General features: G+C 41.6%; 1 protein-coding gene across 4 annotated transcripts in view; it reads left to right on the top strand.

The window, feature by feature from the left end:
• Positions 1 to 4,432: 4,432 nt before the first annotated feature.
• COL22A1 (collagen type XXII alpha 1 chain) overlaps positions 4,433 to 16,698 on the top strand; it is a 233,084-nt gene continuing 220,818 nt past the window's right edge. For 2 of the 4 annotated variants that reach the window (XM_082043901.1, XM_082043904.1), the window contains exons 1-2: positions 14,955 to 15,047; positions 15,144 to 15,310. The gene's annotated coding sequence lies outside the window, so the exon portion shown is untranslated. Of the gene's footprint in view, positions 4,473 to 14,954; positions 15,048 to 15,143; positions 15,311 to 16,698 lie in introns of those variants that run through there. The other 2 variants (XM_082043903.1, XM_082043902.1) reach the window with 2 other exon arrangements.

The following is a 16,698-nucleotide window of genomic DNA, read 5'->3' on the forward strand; positions in this document are numbered from 1 at the left end:
GAAAAACTGGCTGATGGTTATGGTGATATGGTTACATCTGTGATCAAACTAGGAGTGAAGGCACTGTGATTTGCAGACTGTGTAATTCCTGGGAGTGAACTATTGTGGAACACCTTGCCACAAAACTTTTGGAAGCAATATTTACACGGGTTCAAATGTGGTTGGCCAAGTTTATTGGAGAAGAAAGGACTGGTCTTTGTGAGGAAGCCCCCACGCCACCATTGCAGACTGAGAAGCTATTCTGGGGAAGCATCGTGGAATGATTGCTGTTTTCCTACACACCTGCTGAGGCATCCATTCCGGAGGGTGGAATATCAAGCTTCTCAGACCTTTTTCCTGACCTAGGACAGGCATCTCTTATATTCCTAACCCCAGGGTGAAAATGGAAACAAAAGGCTCACAATCAGAACAGAAAGAACTGCAAAATGTGGAGAAATTGAGTTGTGTATCCATGCCTCAATGTGGTTGCAGCCATCTGAGCTGCTGGTTTCCAGTAGAAATCCTAGTAAGACAGGACCTTGAATTAAGAACATGTAGATCATAGTCTTAAAACAGTATATATTTATCTGCAGATCACTAGTAGTAAAATATCTACAAAAAGGAATGATTTCCTTTCCATTAATCACCTTGGAGGAATGTGAAGAGAAGCAACAGCTTTAACAGCTGAGCTTACTTTCATGAAGTATGTTGACAGATCATTATTATACGTAGTAGCTGAAATACTAACTGCTGCAAAATATAAATACATACTAGGCCACTGTTAAAGGCAAAGTGAGGATATTAGGTTTTCTTTACTGTATGCAGCACTCATCTTTGATATGTCACTTGGTTTGATCAAGCTGGTCAAGCTAATATGCTGGTGAAAAGATGTAATTCCTTTAACTGTCACTAAATTCTTGGGAAGGTAAAGCTTTAGGGAGGAAACCAACAGCATCCCATAGGCTTAACATTCGGACATTAGGTAAAGATAGTATTTAATCAAGTGTTGGGTTGAAAAACACATCAGTCTGAAGAAGAAGGTATGCAGAAAATTGGCATAGATACCGTAGCACTCTATTATGGTAAAAAATTTGATTTTGTCCGTTGGTTAAGAGACGGGCAACCCCCTGTCCTCCTGTTTCTTTTGATGCAGTTTGTGAAGGCTGGAATAGGAATAGACGATTCCTTTTCAGGTTTATAGATGCATATGCAGAATTAGAGACTGCATCTATTTTTTGTAGACTAATGAAAGGCTGATTCTGGTAGTAGAGCTCTAAATAAACCGTGCAACCACTCCAAAAGCTGGGCAGAGGTAAAGTAGGTTGTGAGTCCTCAAGAAATCTCTCACCTTCCTGCATTCACAGATGCTTCCTTTCATGCCTCTGAGCAGATTTTCTAATAACCTGTGCTTAAAATGAAATGCTGCAAAGACATTTTAAGCGGCCATACTATGAACACTAACTTCAAGTCCCAATTTAGTAAATACGTACCGAAGTGCTTTGCTGAATTAGGCTCTCACTTGTATTGAGGTAATGATCTCTGCAGGAAACCTGAAATGGAACAGCAATGATGAACCCTCTTCATTAGAAAATGATAAGGAATTGATAAATAAAGTGTTCTGCCCAAGGAAGGGATGAACTGATAGATGAGACAGGTCTCTTACAAATGCACAGTATGGCTGTGAATTGGTCTTAATAAAATGCAAAGGATAGCATTATTACACCTTGTCTCCTTGGCAGTAGCAAGGAGGAGGCTGGGATGAGTGAAAATAGCATCTATCACTGACAAGAGGGTTGACAGAAAGCACTTGAGACCTGCAACCCCACCTCCATCTCAGAGGAGAGAAATCTTCTCAATTTAAGCACGTTTCAGCTGCACGCACCACAGGCTTTGGCACCTGGAATAAACTGGAGTGACTCCACATAATCGCTGTTTCTGTCAAAAGGTTTTTAGTTGAATGAATAAAATGGAGAAAGTGGCACTGTGTAGAGGAACTTTATTTTGCTGTAGGTATCATGCATGGAGAAACCCCTTTAAGACACAGGGGCCAATTGGATGCACTCTGGATGCCCTGGAGGACATGGGGGTAGTTTGTGAGCACTGTATTATCTGCCCTGTGTAACTCTGTGTCCTTCCCACTGGAGGAAAGCTCCACAGATCCTGGTCACAGGGGCCTCTGGACCTTCCTCCTATGTGTTACTTTACAGCGAGCACCTGCCAGACATAGACAGGAACGTGGTGAGAGAGGCCAAATGAAAAAACAGCATCTAGTTCAGTCTCCCGTCTGCCAGTGACTGCTACAGAATGCTAAAACAAATTATTGCAAAGGCTTATTTTTTTACTTATTTATTGAAAAATAAAAATAATTACATTCAACAATACATTATTTTTTTTGCCCAAACAACTGTATGTATGCATTGTAAAAATTGAAATTATGCACACACACACGCACATATATAAAGTGAATACGTGCTCCCCAATAAAGTTTGAAACATGGCAAACTGAATATGGTCAATGTTTTTCCTTTGGAAAGCTGAAAACTTTGAGGAGAGGTGTCTGCAGTGCTCCTTCAGTGTGAGGGTCAGCTGCAATGTAACAGAAATCAGTTTTTGCATCTGTTGATACCACGTAGCAGGCAGAGCAGATAAAATAAAACAATAATCTGGTACCAAAGCTGTGTTGACACTGATAGAGCTGAGCAGCCTCAAACCTGCGCTGGTAAATTTTAGCAGATGCTGGAATGTCTCCATAACCTGCTCTAGATCCTGGCTCACAGACCCGTGCTAGATGTAACCACACTCACAGCGAGGCTACATAAGCTCATGGAAACACAGGGGACTCATGACATCCTTTGGCTGTCCTTTGGCTGCTGTTTGAGACCACCAGTTTGGGACTGACTGGGCTGATTTCTGAGCTTCACAGCTCACTCTGATGGACATCCACCCCTGATGGAACAGCAGGACAGCTATAGAAATGCTTTCTGAGGGGAAGAAGCTACAGTACGTGAGGCGGCGGAGGAGATGGAAGGATGTGTCTGGAGGAGGGGTGGAGGACAAGCGGCTCCAGTACACAAGTGTCAGAGTTGAAATTCAAGCAAAAATATCCCAGCTGAGGGCTTTTTATTTAGACACTGAGCTCAGGGAGGAGGTAAAAGCAGAGGCCACCTGTTTGCTAAACCAGAAAGGGCATTTCCCCCCGACACTGCTCGGGGGCTCACTCCGGTTCTCTGTACCATCCGGGGTGACATTTCTCTGCCCCTTCTCTTAGGGGGCAGGGGCTCAGGTTGCCACACATGCCCCTCGGGTCCTCAGCCTCCTTCCCGCAAGCTTCTCCCTAATTTCCCACACCTCTCACCCCCGGGTCGCTCAGCCCCACCGGCCCCAGGCTCTCAGCCCCCGGACCTTCGCATCCCCGGGCCGCCCCCCCGCTCCCCCGCAGCCCTCCCCGTCCAGCCCCTTCCCCTCCCCTCGCTCCTTAAACCCCGACACCGCCCCGGCCCGGCCCCTCTCCCGCCTCGGCGCCCGGCCCGGCCCGGCTCCTCCGCCAGGTCCCGCTGCCGCCCGGCCCGGCCCGTCCGCTGCTCGGTCCCCGTCCCTTCCCTCCCTCTCATCCTTTTCTTTCTTTCATCCTTTTCTCTCTTTCCCTTTCTTTCTTTCTCTCTTTCTCTCTCTCTTTCTCTCTCTCTTTCTCTCTTTCTCTTTCTCTCTTTCTCTCTCTCTTTCTTTCTCTCTTTCTCTCTTTCTCTCTTTCTCTCTTTCTCTCTTTCTCTCTTTCTCTCTTTCTTTCTCCCTCTCTTTCTCCCTTTCTTTCTCTCTTTCTCCCTTTCTCTCTTTCTCTGTTTCTCTCTTTCTCTCTTTCTCTCTCTTTTTCTCTCTTTCTCTCTTTCTCTCTCTCTTTCTCTCTCTTTCTCTCTCTCTCTTTCTTTCTTCTCTTTCTTCTCCTTCCTTCCTTCCTTCCTTCCTTCCTTCCTTCCTTCCTTCCTTCCTTCCTTCCTTCCTTCCTTCCTTCCTTCCTTCCTTCCTTCCTTCCTTCCTTCCTTCCTTCCTTCCTTCCTTCCTTCCTTCCTTCCTTCCTTCCTTCCTTCCTTCCTTCCTTCCTTCCTTCCTTCCTTCCTTCCTTCCTTCCTTCCTTCCTTCCTTCCTTTTTCTTTCTTTCTTTCTCTCTCTCTCTCTCTGTTCTTTCCCTCCCCTGTTTTTCCCGCTGTTGCATGGGTGTGTGGGCATAGGATGCAGTGTTTTGCCCATCCCCGCTCTGCCACCAACATGTCCCTGTGAGCCCGTGTGTGCGCACAGGGTGTTTGGGGGTGTGTGCCTGTGTCTGTCTGTCTGTGTGCCTGTGTCCATCTGTCTGCATGCTCCTGCCCCTGCCCTCCCATTGCCACCACACGTCCCCTCCTGGGCTGACAGCTCTGTAAAGCACACGGGGCTGTGGGCTGAGGGCAGCTCAGGAGCTGGGCACCGGGTACCACTTTGGGTGGTGCTGTGTTTGTGCAGGTAAGAGAACCTTTTTGGGTTTACACGTCTGGTACCCGGGGCACTGTGGCTCTGAACACAACCTTTGCTTTGTCTTTTTCATTTTCCCTTGTACAGGGAGGCAGCTCAAATTCAGAATAATTTTTTTTTTTTTAATATACAGACATGCAAGAACAGGATCTGTCTTTTAAAAAGAAAATGTGGAAGGAACTGTGTTACATTATTCTTAAGCTGGATTTGTTTACTTTTCTTTAGTTAACGAAGTTTTCAGACCACAGACTGCTAGGTGAGTGTGTCCTCTGAACCTGGGTCTGTTTCAGCCCTCAGGTTGTGATTCGCGGATGCAAAGCGCCATCACTGCAGGTGATGAAGCAGAGACTGAGGAATGGGTAATGCCCTCATTGAGGAAACCCACTGAAAAAGTTCAGAGCTGACAGGAGGTTTATGGATGTCAAGATTACATTATAATTACTGTTTCAGGGTTGATTCTCCTAATCGTATATATCTTGGGATTTTGATGACCTGACACCTTCTTGTATTCTTTCTGTGTGGCACTTCAGTTTCTATCAGTATCCAGGAATACTATGCCATGTTAACAGGATAAAGTTTTCTTATTTTCTTCATTTCATGTTCAATACAAATGTGCTGTGCATCACTTTCTAGCTGTAGCCTCTAACTCTTCCCCTAAGTTGCCTCATTCATCAGTTCTTTCTTTCTCTTCTGTATTTTTACAATAGCTTGTGTTCTTAAAAAAGTGTACTGACTGATTAACAACTGACACTTCAAAGTCGTTAGTATGCACACAGTGCTGTGCCTGTTTGCACGTATTTTGATTAAGGCCTTAAAATAACACATCCCATCTGTGCAGTGTGGACACTGATGGAATCATTCTCAGGAAGATGCACCTGTAAAATCTGTGTAACCCAGGATTGCTCTAGGTGCATGCCTGAATCTCTTTTTCTTTTACAAATGCCTGTTTAGACATCTGATTCGGAGGAGTTTGTATAAATACTGAAGAATAAATACTGAGAAGATAGTAGGGGCAGTTTCTCAAACAGGTAAGGCAGGCAACTAGAAGGTTTGTTCCACTTCAAAAGCTCCATCATGACTTTTTTTTCTAAGAGTGAGTACTTAGTAGTTTTTACTGAAGTTTCAATCCTTCTACTGACTGTCATGTATTTCCCAACATGATGCTGCTATTCTGAATATACAAAGACTGCGGTCTTTGTCCACAGTTCGAACGGTGCTCTGAAGTAGCTTCCAGTAAGACATACCAAGCACATGAGGATATATATTCGAATTTACATCACTTAAGTGTTTATGGAATATTATTACAAAAGGAAGCTCTGAAATATGTACTGCAGATTCAGAATGTATCTTTAATAAGTGTGTTGTGCTTCTGGGGCTTCTAATAAGTGACACTGTGCTGCTATGGGATCCTTTCTGGTGAAAATGAGCCTTGGATAAGTTAAGAGTCCCATTCTGAATTTAGCAATGGGCCGCCTTCCAACTGATGAATGTCATCTGGTTTTGGATAGAGTTATTCCAAGTAACTTGCAGAAAGGCAATCCTCAACACATTACAAAGTGAAGGGAAGAAATCAGGTCTTCTGGCTTCAAGAAGAGAAGATGCCACTCTCTCCTAAGATCAGTTTGTGGCCAAATCTTTCTTGTTTTTCTCTCAAATTCAAGTGATTGTCTCTCAAATTTGACTCAGACTTATGCCATGAACGAGAAGAGGCTTTGGCTCAGAAAAGTACATCCGATGGAAGATTTTTTGTGGGGGAAGTATCAATATGATTCATTAATATGACTCATGTCAGTATTGGGGAAAAACAAGGTCCCCAATGGGGACCTAACAGAGGAAGAATTGGGTGGAAGAATTAATTCATTTCTGTGTTCCGTGGGAAGGTTTTTCTGAGCTCAGCGACCCAGACAATGTGTGGGCGAGTGTGTCTATAGCACCTATACGTACACAGAAGTATTTTCTTACTTCTGCTGATATTTTATATAGTTTTAGAGCAAAGACCTTTGCTACATGCTGGAGCTAGCTTTTTGTTCTGGAGATTACGATGCTGAAAATAATAGGAATAAAAGAATGCTTTTGTTTCCAACACATGATAACTTTCTTGCTAAAATAAGTTTCTGAGATTTGCTCAGTAGTTGTCTTGGCTTCAAAGGATATTTGTCATATTGCAACATTTTCTTTTAAAACCTGTTTTGAGTAATTGCTGCTGTGGGATTGCAATTCCTCCTTTTTAAAAACCATTCCTAAACGCTTCTCATAATGAGGAGCAAAACATTTAAGAAAAACTCGCATTATATCAACGCTTGGCCTGTACCACCATACCTGAATAATACAGTTGATACCGGGCTATTTCAGCTCTTCAGGCAATGGCAAATTCTCCAACCTTTCTTATGTAAACTTAATTATATATTGTCACCCATGGCACCAAAATAACCCCTTCCAGCCTTTCCAACTCTGTTGTCCCTAGCAAGGAACATGTGGTAGAGCATTTCTGACTTTACAACAAGTTTTTTAGAGAGGAGCCATTCCTGCAGGTCTTTCTTTGGCCAAACAAGTCTAAAGACAGGAATGTTGGGTCCTTATTAGATAATGCTCACTTTGTATTAGGCACTGCCAAGCATGAAGACATTTTAGAGCTTCAGAGCTCAAATTTTGTGAATGAGGAAAGGGCATCTACAGAAAACACTAAACTGTAACTGAGGAATTTGGAACATACTTTGAAATTCTTGTAGCAAATGTAGGTAGAACAGGTAAAGAGCAGAAAAATGAACATATTAGAAATTGTCTAGTCATATTTGGGCACAATCTCACTCTTTTAATATCCTCTATCATATACAGGGTGTTCCAAAGAGGCGGACCCAATTTCAGAGCAATGTCATTTCAAATTGGGTCCATCTTTTTGGAACATCCTGTACTTCATTTAGCTTGGTGTTTTCCTCATGGTTTGTTCCATTTGCTGCTGAAGGTTTTGTGATCCCATTCAATGGAAGTCACATCAGGCTTCTGAAGGTGACACAAAGCTTGGAGGAGATGGCTGTCCCAGATCAACATGCGGAGCCAAACAGATGTGTGTATTTTTCAGGGAGAGAAGCTTCTGCAAAGATCTCCCATTGTGTTTTTGGGAGATTTACACCTCTTAAGCCTTGAGGTGGTCTGCTCAAGCCACACTCAGACTTATATTCTCTTTGGCAAGTATGAGATTTTGTGAGGTAATAAATCATAACATTTATTTTATGGTTTCCTGTTTCAAATTGTGTTAAAAACATTGCTAGGTTTTGGGGTGTTTCAGGACAGAGGAGGTACTAGTCATAATGATCTTGATTTATAAATTACATCAAAAGTCAGCAAATTACAGGTGGAATTAAGGATTTTTGCCTTAACATTACAGCTAAAAAGAACAGTGGACTGTAGTCAGGGGCCATGGACAGAGGATGCTGCTCTGGCAGATTTGCAAGTCACTGAATCTGTGCACAGTCAGTTCCTCCACCTGTGAATGACAGATAATATTTGAAGGAGGTCTTGCATCAACTGTGACCTCGAGATCCTAAAAAATAATAAAATTAAAAAAAAAAAAACAGAAGATTTTTATTAGTTCAAAGCATTCTGCTTTCTTATTAATTGAATAGTATATTCTCTAATGATCAGCAACATTTCCAGAATTCGAGTTGCAGAGAAAGAGTAGCTAGATCCAATTTTTGGGAAGTAAGGAATGACTTGTCCTCTAAAAATCTCTCTCCCTTTCTGCCCTGGAGCATGTCACTGGTGGAAAAATCTGGCCATAGCTGTTTTATGTGGGGGAATGAGACCCTGGGAACCCATAATTGCTCTGATGTGGTTCTGAAGCCACGAAGAGTAAGAAAACCTTCTTTTTTGTGTCTGAGACAAGTGCACAAAATTACTTTACTGAGCCTCCAGCCCACTTCCATGGCTCTTGCAGTGTGTCTGTACCCCAGTTATTCAGAAATGTGAACAAAAAATGACATGGTCTTCTATTCAGGGATAGTAATGCAACACTGAGAATGCTACAACCCTTCTTCTTTCCACCTCAGGACTTTTCCTTTCCTTTATACGATCTCCTTTGCACTTGTTGGTGCTTATTCATTCCTAGTCTGAATACAGGGGTGGGATGGGGCTGTTAGTATTTATTTTTCAGCATCACTATAAAGGTCTATAAAGATTAAATAGCTGAAAATTCACCTAGCAAGGGAAAAATATGCACACTTTATATTGCCTCGAGAAAACTGTTTCAGGATTAGCAGTAGGTGGGGAGATGGTGAGTATATCGCCTGCCAGGGATTTGTGGTATAGGTTAGAGATTTAATCTGGAGTGGGGAAAAAAAGAAAAACCCACCTCTATAATAAATATTATTGATGTACGGCAGATGTGTTACTTCCTACTGGTTAGTGGAAAACTAATTTCACATGACAGGTGATGCAAAGTAGTGAGATAGCTTTTGTTTCTTTGTGCAGCTAGAAACAACCTAAAACAGAGAGAGTTTCTTTGCTTGGTGGACTAAGCAAGCTGGGTTGCCATTCTTTGATATATTGGAGGTTTCATGGCAAATACCTGATATATTTGTGTACAGTGGCAAGCAATAACCTGATATTTCTGGAAGTATTTTGACTTTAAAAGAGTTGTTCCTATAAAACAGTATGAATACTCTTTAGTAGATTCCCATTTCTTCCCTGGTAGGGAGGAAATTTAGCAGCAAAGAGAGGGTAGGTGCCTGTGAGCCTGGCTCTTGCTTGCAAACCCTTGAGCTACAGAAATAGTGAAGCCACCCATCCTGAGAGCCCATTGCAGGGTCTCAAAACCCACACCAGGGTGGATGTGGCTGCCAAAAAGAGCAAAACCTGGACCTGATCTGATTACCTGTCAAAAAGCTTCTCTGAGCTACATTAGCTTTAGCAATTCATTAGGAATGAGTGAAATTGAGTTATGGGTCATATTTTGCAAGTGCTGTCAGTCCTGATTATGCAGTTGTCTGGATTTCCCTTGCTCAGGGATTACTGCTATCGCAGAGCTTATCTGCTATGCAGTGGATGTAAGATATCCTTTCCCAGTTTATCAGAATCTATTTACTTTGCATCGATTCAGTTCCTTAGAAATTAATCTTTGATTCTTTGCAATATAGAAGGATCCCTTGTGTTCAGCTTGAACAACTTTATTTGATTATTGTTATGTCCTGAATATTGATTCTTAAATGATTTTAATAAGAGATGCCAAAACTGCCATATTTCACATCACATTTGAGGCCAAGCTTAAACCATTGACAGTTTTAAGTCTTTTTGGACTCATGCTCTTTGATCTAAGCTTAGCCAACACTTGGTTGTGGTTTGACTGCTTATTACCCAAGTGCAATTTTTGCAGTGCTGTTTACTGTGTTGAATTATGTGCCTATTGGCATAATCCAGTTATTTCTTTACAGACAAACCAGGTTTATATTGATCATCATAAGAAAAATTATTCTGCATATCAATTGTAAAGATTTTTTTTTGAGCTGGAAAATTTAGAGCTGGGCATACCAGGGGGATTTCTGTTGGCTCCACATTTAGTATAAAACTAATTACCACTTGTATGACAGAACTTCCCTAATTCCAATTTCATCAATAGATAAAGGCTGCAAATAATCTGCATGGACTGTCTTGGTTATCGCTGCAGTTCTCAGAAATGAAACAACAGCTGGTACCCATTTCAAAGCAGCTTTTGTACTGGCTATCCCTCATGAAAAAAATGAGGTAGGAATGCAAAGAAACGTGTGGTTTTCAGTCCATTGCAGTGCTTGATAAGCGAAGGGTGCTCAGTGACGATCTTTGCAAAATATACCATAAAATCTTCACCAAACCCCATTGACTAGATCTAGATGGGGTGTTCAGGTGCAGTGAATGTAACTCCTGATTGGGAAATTAATTCAGTACCTGCTAAGAGGTAGCAAGGCACAGCCCTTCTGTAGCACCTGAAATTCAGCTGGTCCTGTGTGAGCGCTGGCAAAGCTCAAATCTGCCTCATTTATACAATCTACTCCATCACAGCCCAGGATGCTCTTCATCTGGACATGGGACCTCATGATCTACTTCTGCAATGGCCAATCTCTTCACATTCCTGCAGCAGGAGAAAAAAAAAATCATTTTGTAAAGGACAATGCTTTAGCATATATAATAAAACTTTTCAGCTGCTCTGGAAGGCTGAGGCAGGAGTGAATTGCTCATTCCTAAGAGACTGGTTGACAACTTTGTTCAAGTCTGACATTTCGTAAACCACCTTGTGCTTGAGTTGTTTCAAACCAATTTCCCCTGACCTCCTTTGCTGTTTAATTATGGTACCGACTCTAGAGTATTTCTAAGGGTGGTTTTTATGTTTTCTGGAGGCTTCTCTTAATTATACGGGTAAGTACTTTTATGACTGATACCTGAAATTAAGACTGTTTACAAGTGGACTTATTTTAGTTTCTTTCTTTGCTGTACCTTGGCTTTATTACTAAGTATATTTTCAGTTCTTTTCTCACTCAAGTTATTTGTGCACTTCTGAATACTTCCTTTTTTTCCTCTTTAATTCAGTGTTCTGTCTTTTTTATTGCTGCCTTTAACATTTTTTTCATTTTCAATATTTATCTCCATTATCATATTTTCTTCCCTTAGCGTTCTTTTCACTTCACTTAAGCAGCTGTCCCCAGGCTATGGGCCACAACCCCAGGAAGGCTGTGGCATTTATGAGTGGGCTATAAAATAAAGTTGCTAATTTAACATGTAGTGATATGGGGAAATCAGAGAAATGCTGCTTTCCAGGGCATCACAGAATTAAGCTGTATGCAAACATAAAAACAAATCACCTTTCCTTAGGCAGTTTCTGAGCTAAGACTGGTAACAGCACACAGCAAAACAGATAAAGGATGCCTTATGCCAGGTTCCACTGGTATGATAAACAACTTAAAACTATTTACTCTTGCTTTAATTTCTCCTCATTTCCATGTCTGTGGCTTTGCTCCCTGTCTCTCTCCCAGAAAGTATTTTTGAAGGCAATAACCCATAAGGCAGGACCTAGGCAGCTGAGGAAGCCAGAGAGGGAGCTCTCAGGTACACTGAGTTTTGGGAGTCTGTTCCCCTACTTGGAGGAGTTGCTGGTAGCTTTGTAGGTCTTCAAGATTCATAACGACAAAAAAAATAAACCAAAAATAAGCAGGAAAAATTCTATTTGAACCAGTGTCACATCACCCTTAGCTGTATGCCTTTGTCCTTCTCTTCATTAGTTACTGGAAAAAATGAAAAATGGGACACAAAAATGATCAGAGGGCTTGAGGAAAGGCTGAGAGAGTTGGGGTTGTTGAGCCTGGAAGAGGCTTCTGGGAGAACTTATTGTTGCCTTTCAGTGCTTAAAAAGGGGCCTGTAAGAAAGATGGGGACAGACTTTTTAACAGGTTATGTTGCTATACGACAAGGGGTGATGGTTTTCAGCCAAAAGAGGTGAGATTCAGTCTAGATAGGAGGAAGAAATTTTTTACAATGAGGGTGGTAAAACACTGGCCCTGGTTGCCCAGAGAGGTGGCAGATGTCCCATCCGCGGAGACATTCAAGGCCAGGCTGGACGGGGCTCTGAGGAACCTGATCTGGGCGAAGATGCTCATGGCAGGGGGTTGGACTAGATGAGCTTTGAAAGTCCCTTGCCAACCAAACTATTCTATGATTCATCATATCGTAGGTTGAATCCCCTTAAATAATTGCCATGCCACGTGGTGTGGATGCACAGAGCCCTGGGGCCATGGCTGTGCCACTGGTTTGTGTGATGTTTAACCTCTCTTGGGTCTGTGTACCTTGGTCAGAGAGGCCAAGTGTGTCCACACATGGGCCCTTGTGGTGTCACAATGGGTCACCTCACCTATTGTAGTTTTAGATATCTGTTGGAGACTCTTCCCTTCAGCCAGACACCCTTGCTGCCTTCAGAGCCAGCAAAGAAAAATAGGAGTTTTTGGAAGATGATTCATCTGACCCGTTTGAAATATATTACTCCCTAGAAGTGTTTGTTTCCCTCTATGGATTATGAAGGGCTGGTAGGTGGCTTACTTAGATATAGGCAACTACACTGTAAATCTCTGTATTTGGTCAGATTAATCCCTGTAATTTCAATAATGCCTCAGTGTATCACTCAGCAGAGCTAAGAAGGACTGCGTTCCCCATAGACTGGCTGCAGGGGCCTGTGGCTGTTGACCAACACACAGTGATGTCTCTCTCAATAAATTAGCACTGCAGAAAAGTTTTGTACTGATTAAAACTAGCGGTTTAGGTGAGTGAGAGAGTCTGGAATAGTTGTAGCAGGGTGATGCGATAATTTTATCCCAGATATCAGAGTTAGGATCTTTCAGGACATATGCGGTGTGACAGTGATGTCATGTAGCTAAGTGCTCCACCATGCATAGATGATATAGGAAGTATTAGGCTGTTGAACTGCTCATTATGTTAAGAAAACTCTTCTTTCTCTCCTTCAGGGCCTGTGCAGAAGAAGAGATTATGTTGGCTTTGGGGAATACCTGCCTTTGGGTTGATTTAGTTGTCCCCTGTAGCCAATTTAAGACAATATTGACATGAAGACAGTGTTTTTCTTGCACTGAAACCAAGCAGCAAAAATTACTGTTAGAGCATGGTGACAAATTTCTGTGAAACAAACAAGCAAATGGTCATTTTAGTTATTCCTGTTATAACTGGGATACTGTTTATTAATTCTGATTTGTCATTAAGAGGCTCCACAGAGCATGGATTTTTTCCATTGTCAGTCCCACACTGTCTGCACAAATTGGTCCTTATATGTGAAGTCTCTCAGTTAAATAACAGTATTATGAATATTCTTGACCTATGCTTAGGTGGGGGATTCATGCTATTGTGCATACAGCTTTTCTGCCTCATTACCAGCTCTTCTTGTTTAGCTAACTTGTTTGCCTGATCAGATGATAAGTGTTAATCCTTTCTCTTTTATGTGACATGACGCTGTATTGGATGGCAGCAAAGCCTAAAGCTGAGTTTTTCCTCCTTAAATACCCTCTGTAAGAATGGGAAGGGTGAAGAGGCTATTAATCCCCTTTGAATCCTTTATGGCTGTGTACTAACGGGATTTGTGAAATTCTGTCTATTAGATCATTAACTCTTTTGGCACAGGGATCATGTCTGGTAAACAGGGCACCCTCTGCTCCTGTCCCAGCAGAGATATAGTGTGGGACAGGAGGGCTTTCCTTTGGGTGGAAGGACTGAGCTTAATTCCCGCAAATCGTGGACTTTTAATGAGAAATGTTGGTGATGCCAATAAGCAGATTTTAAATATTACAGAAGAAGACTGGATGGACAGGAACTTGGAGATCACTTTATATCCAACTCTATATTTAAGGCACAGACTTCTCTTTCTCCAGGGTCTTTCACCCAATTCAGGGAAAAACCTCTGAGTTTGTTCACACCAATGCTGTCTTCAACAGTAAAAATTGATTCTTTGGGATGTGGCTTAAAAGACGTCTGAATAGAATGGGAAATAGCGATAGGAAAATTAATGCAATCTTACCCTTAGGTTTAATGTCTTTTGGGAATAAATCCATGAAGTCTAAGAAGGGCTCTGTCACTAGCAATAGTTATCCATGATTTAAGGTTTTAACAGTGTGTTTGGAGTTATACAGACTTAAGTGGGAAATGGCTCCCAATTTATTGAGGCTTCTACCATGGTGTCTTTATTTAGGGGCACAACCTGTCACTCCAATAAAAATTTATGGAGTGCTTTCTCTGCTAAGAGGCATGCTGAGACACCAATGGGATTGTCTGAACATTGATTTTTTTGTGAGCTGTGTTACTAAATCAGCAGAGTTATCAAAGACTGTAGTCATTTTTGAATCACATAATGCAGGGTGCGATATTTAAAAAAAAATCATTGTGTTGGCTTCCACTGGTGTGATGAGTTCACGAGGTACACTTGAAGTATTAAAACCGCGTAACTTTTTAAATGCATAAGTTTTAAAATGCTTTCAATAATTGTCAAAATATTTTTGTTGAAAATTACGGCAAATATTTTTAAAAAGTTGTATATGACAATTTATGAAAGAATGGTGCACTCATAATGGTCTCTACAGCAAAAGCAGGTGAGCTAGAACATTTCATGCAATATCCTTTCTAAGCAATTGTATCAGGAAATGCTTGAAATCAGTGATTGCCAGGCAGTAATCTGAATTAAATAGGTATCTGCAAATACTGGTGTGTTCTCCAGAACACAAGTACCAATACTGGGACCAGTGTAGAGACTGGTGCATCTGTCTGCAGACAAAAAAAGAGTCTTAGCAGGGCCCGTGTGTTGTCCTGGGCCAGGCGGGAGGCAAGGGCAGATATTGCCCAAGCAGCAATCGTGGGAGGCACCATAGCGGGGAAAACCCTTCGTTACCGTCCTTCTCTTCTGTGTTTGTGGTGGCCGTGAGGCTACTTTGGTCCCTGGGAGGGGTAGAGTAGATCCCAAGGTCTGCCCACATCCTGCCCGTCCCTGCCTGTTTACTCGCAGGGCTGTAGCCTGCAAGAAAGGGACTCTGCTGCAGGACAGAGCTCAGAAATAAGGTAGGTCTTAATGTTTCCCTCCTCTCATGCTTTTCCTAAGATGAGAAATGGGAGATTATAAGCTGATCCGAGACGAAATCTTTGCTTTTCCCTTAGAAATGCTCCCTCACTGTGAGATTCACACTATGCAAAAGCAACGCTCCTATTTATAACTTGTGGTTGAAGAGAAGGCTCTCATTAAGTAGAAGAGTCGTCTTAGAGTGACTGTGGAATGGATTTAAATGCTTTCATAACATATTTAAGAGCTTGTCCTTTGCAGAAAGGTGGGTCAGCATCAAGGTCTATGCAGCTTCATTCGTACTTTGCACTTTTGTAATTCCATGGAGGCTTGGGTTTTTCTTGTTAGTTTTGGTTTTTTCTTTTTGATTTACACTAATATATAGAGTTGCAGCTGTACATCAGGATGGAGCCAGGCTCTGAGATACCAGAGGCTTGTTGCTATGAAAGAAAATAATTGAATCCTGCTATTTGGAATCTGATGAAACTGAAATGTGTTAAGGATGAATACTTAACCTGCTCTTGCATGATTTTTCCAATAACTCATGTTCCTTTGAAGTCATTTCATTGTCCTCACTTTCCTGCTCTTGAATTGCTGCCAGTGAAACCGAGTCCTCCCAGTGTAATTCATATGCAGGAGTCATAAAGCTACGCTCTTGTATGTTGGTATGTGGGGAAGAATTTTTTTCCCTCTAGGATGTTATTAGGAACAAGATGACAACTTGTGAATATTTTCCAGGTATCATAATGTTTTAATATATTGGAATGTTGAATAACATTGGTGACAACATCACAGCAATGTGTGACAGAATCAGTGTTTCTGTTGCACTGGATTGCAGTTTTGTGGACAGAAATGTCTTAATGCTGAAACATGTAATAAAGGTTTTAACCCTTTTTATTTTTGTGCTTTAGTGCTTTCAGTCTTACAGGGGCTTCACCTACCAAATATGCAAAACCAGGGAAAACATCAGTCTTATGGCTATCCAGTGACATTTCTGTGGATATAACTGAATACTTCATAAAAGTAATGGACTGGCTTTTATAAAAGGCATCCCAAAATAAAGATTTTAGAAGAAATCTAATAGTATGTTATGAAGGATATTTTTTGGTTTTTTTCATGGTGAATTCTTCATAATTAGTGAAGTCACAGGCAAGTTAGATAAGCTGCTACATGTGAATAAATGAATCGATAGGTCAAACTAATGTAGTTGTGTGGAAAAGCAAGAAGTGCTCCATTGTCAGTGAGAAGAGTCTCGGGGGATGTGAGAGTGAATATGCTTTGCAATTTGCTCCGACAAACATTTTTTCCACAGATTTCAGAAATAGAAGGTCTGCATCAAGACTGAAGACCTACGTTTTGCTTTCAATCTTTTATCTGTCTCTTACACATCAGAGGGAAATAAAATTCTGTCTTCTCAAAGGGAAGACCAAATGTGAAATGCTAGTGTATTTCTTTCTCAGACTCGAGAGTCAAAGCTATTGGTCATGCAGGTAGGAGCACCAGACAGAAGAGTTAAGCCTACAGCCATCTTCTGCTCAGGTGGTTGATTGGAGGAACACAGGAAACCAGCAGAACTCTCATCTAGACTTACACAGCTATGTCAAGGGGGCAAAAAATCCATTTCAACAGATAAATATCAAATATGGCTCTCAT

This window comes from Streptopelia decaocto (assembly GCF_964273445.1).
Source record: "Streptopelia decaocto genome assembly, chromosome: 2".
NCBI classification, from domain to species: domain Eukaryota; kingdom Metazoa; phylum Chordata; class Aves; order Columbiformes; family Columbidae; genus Streptopelia; species Streptopelia decaocto.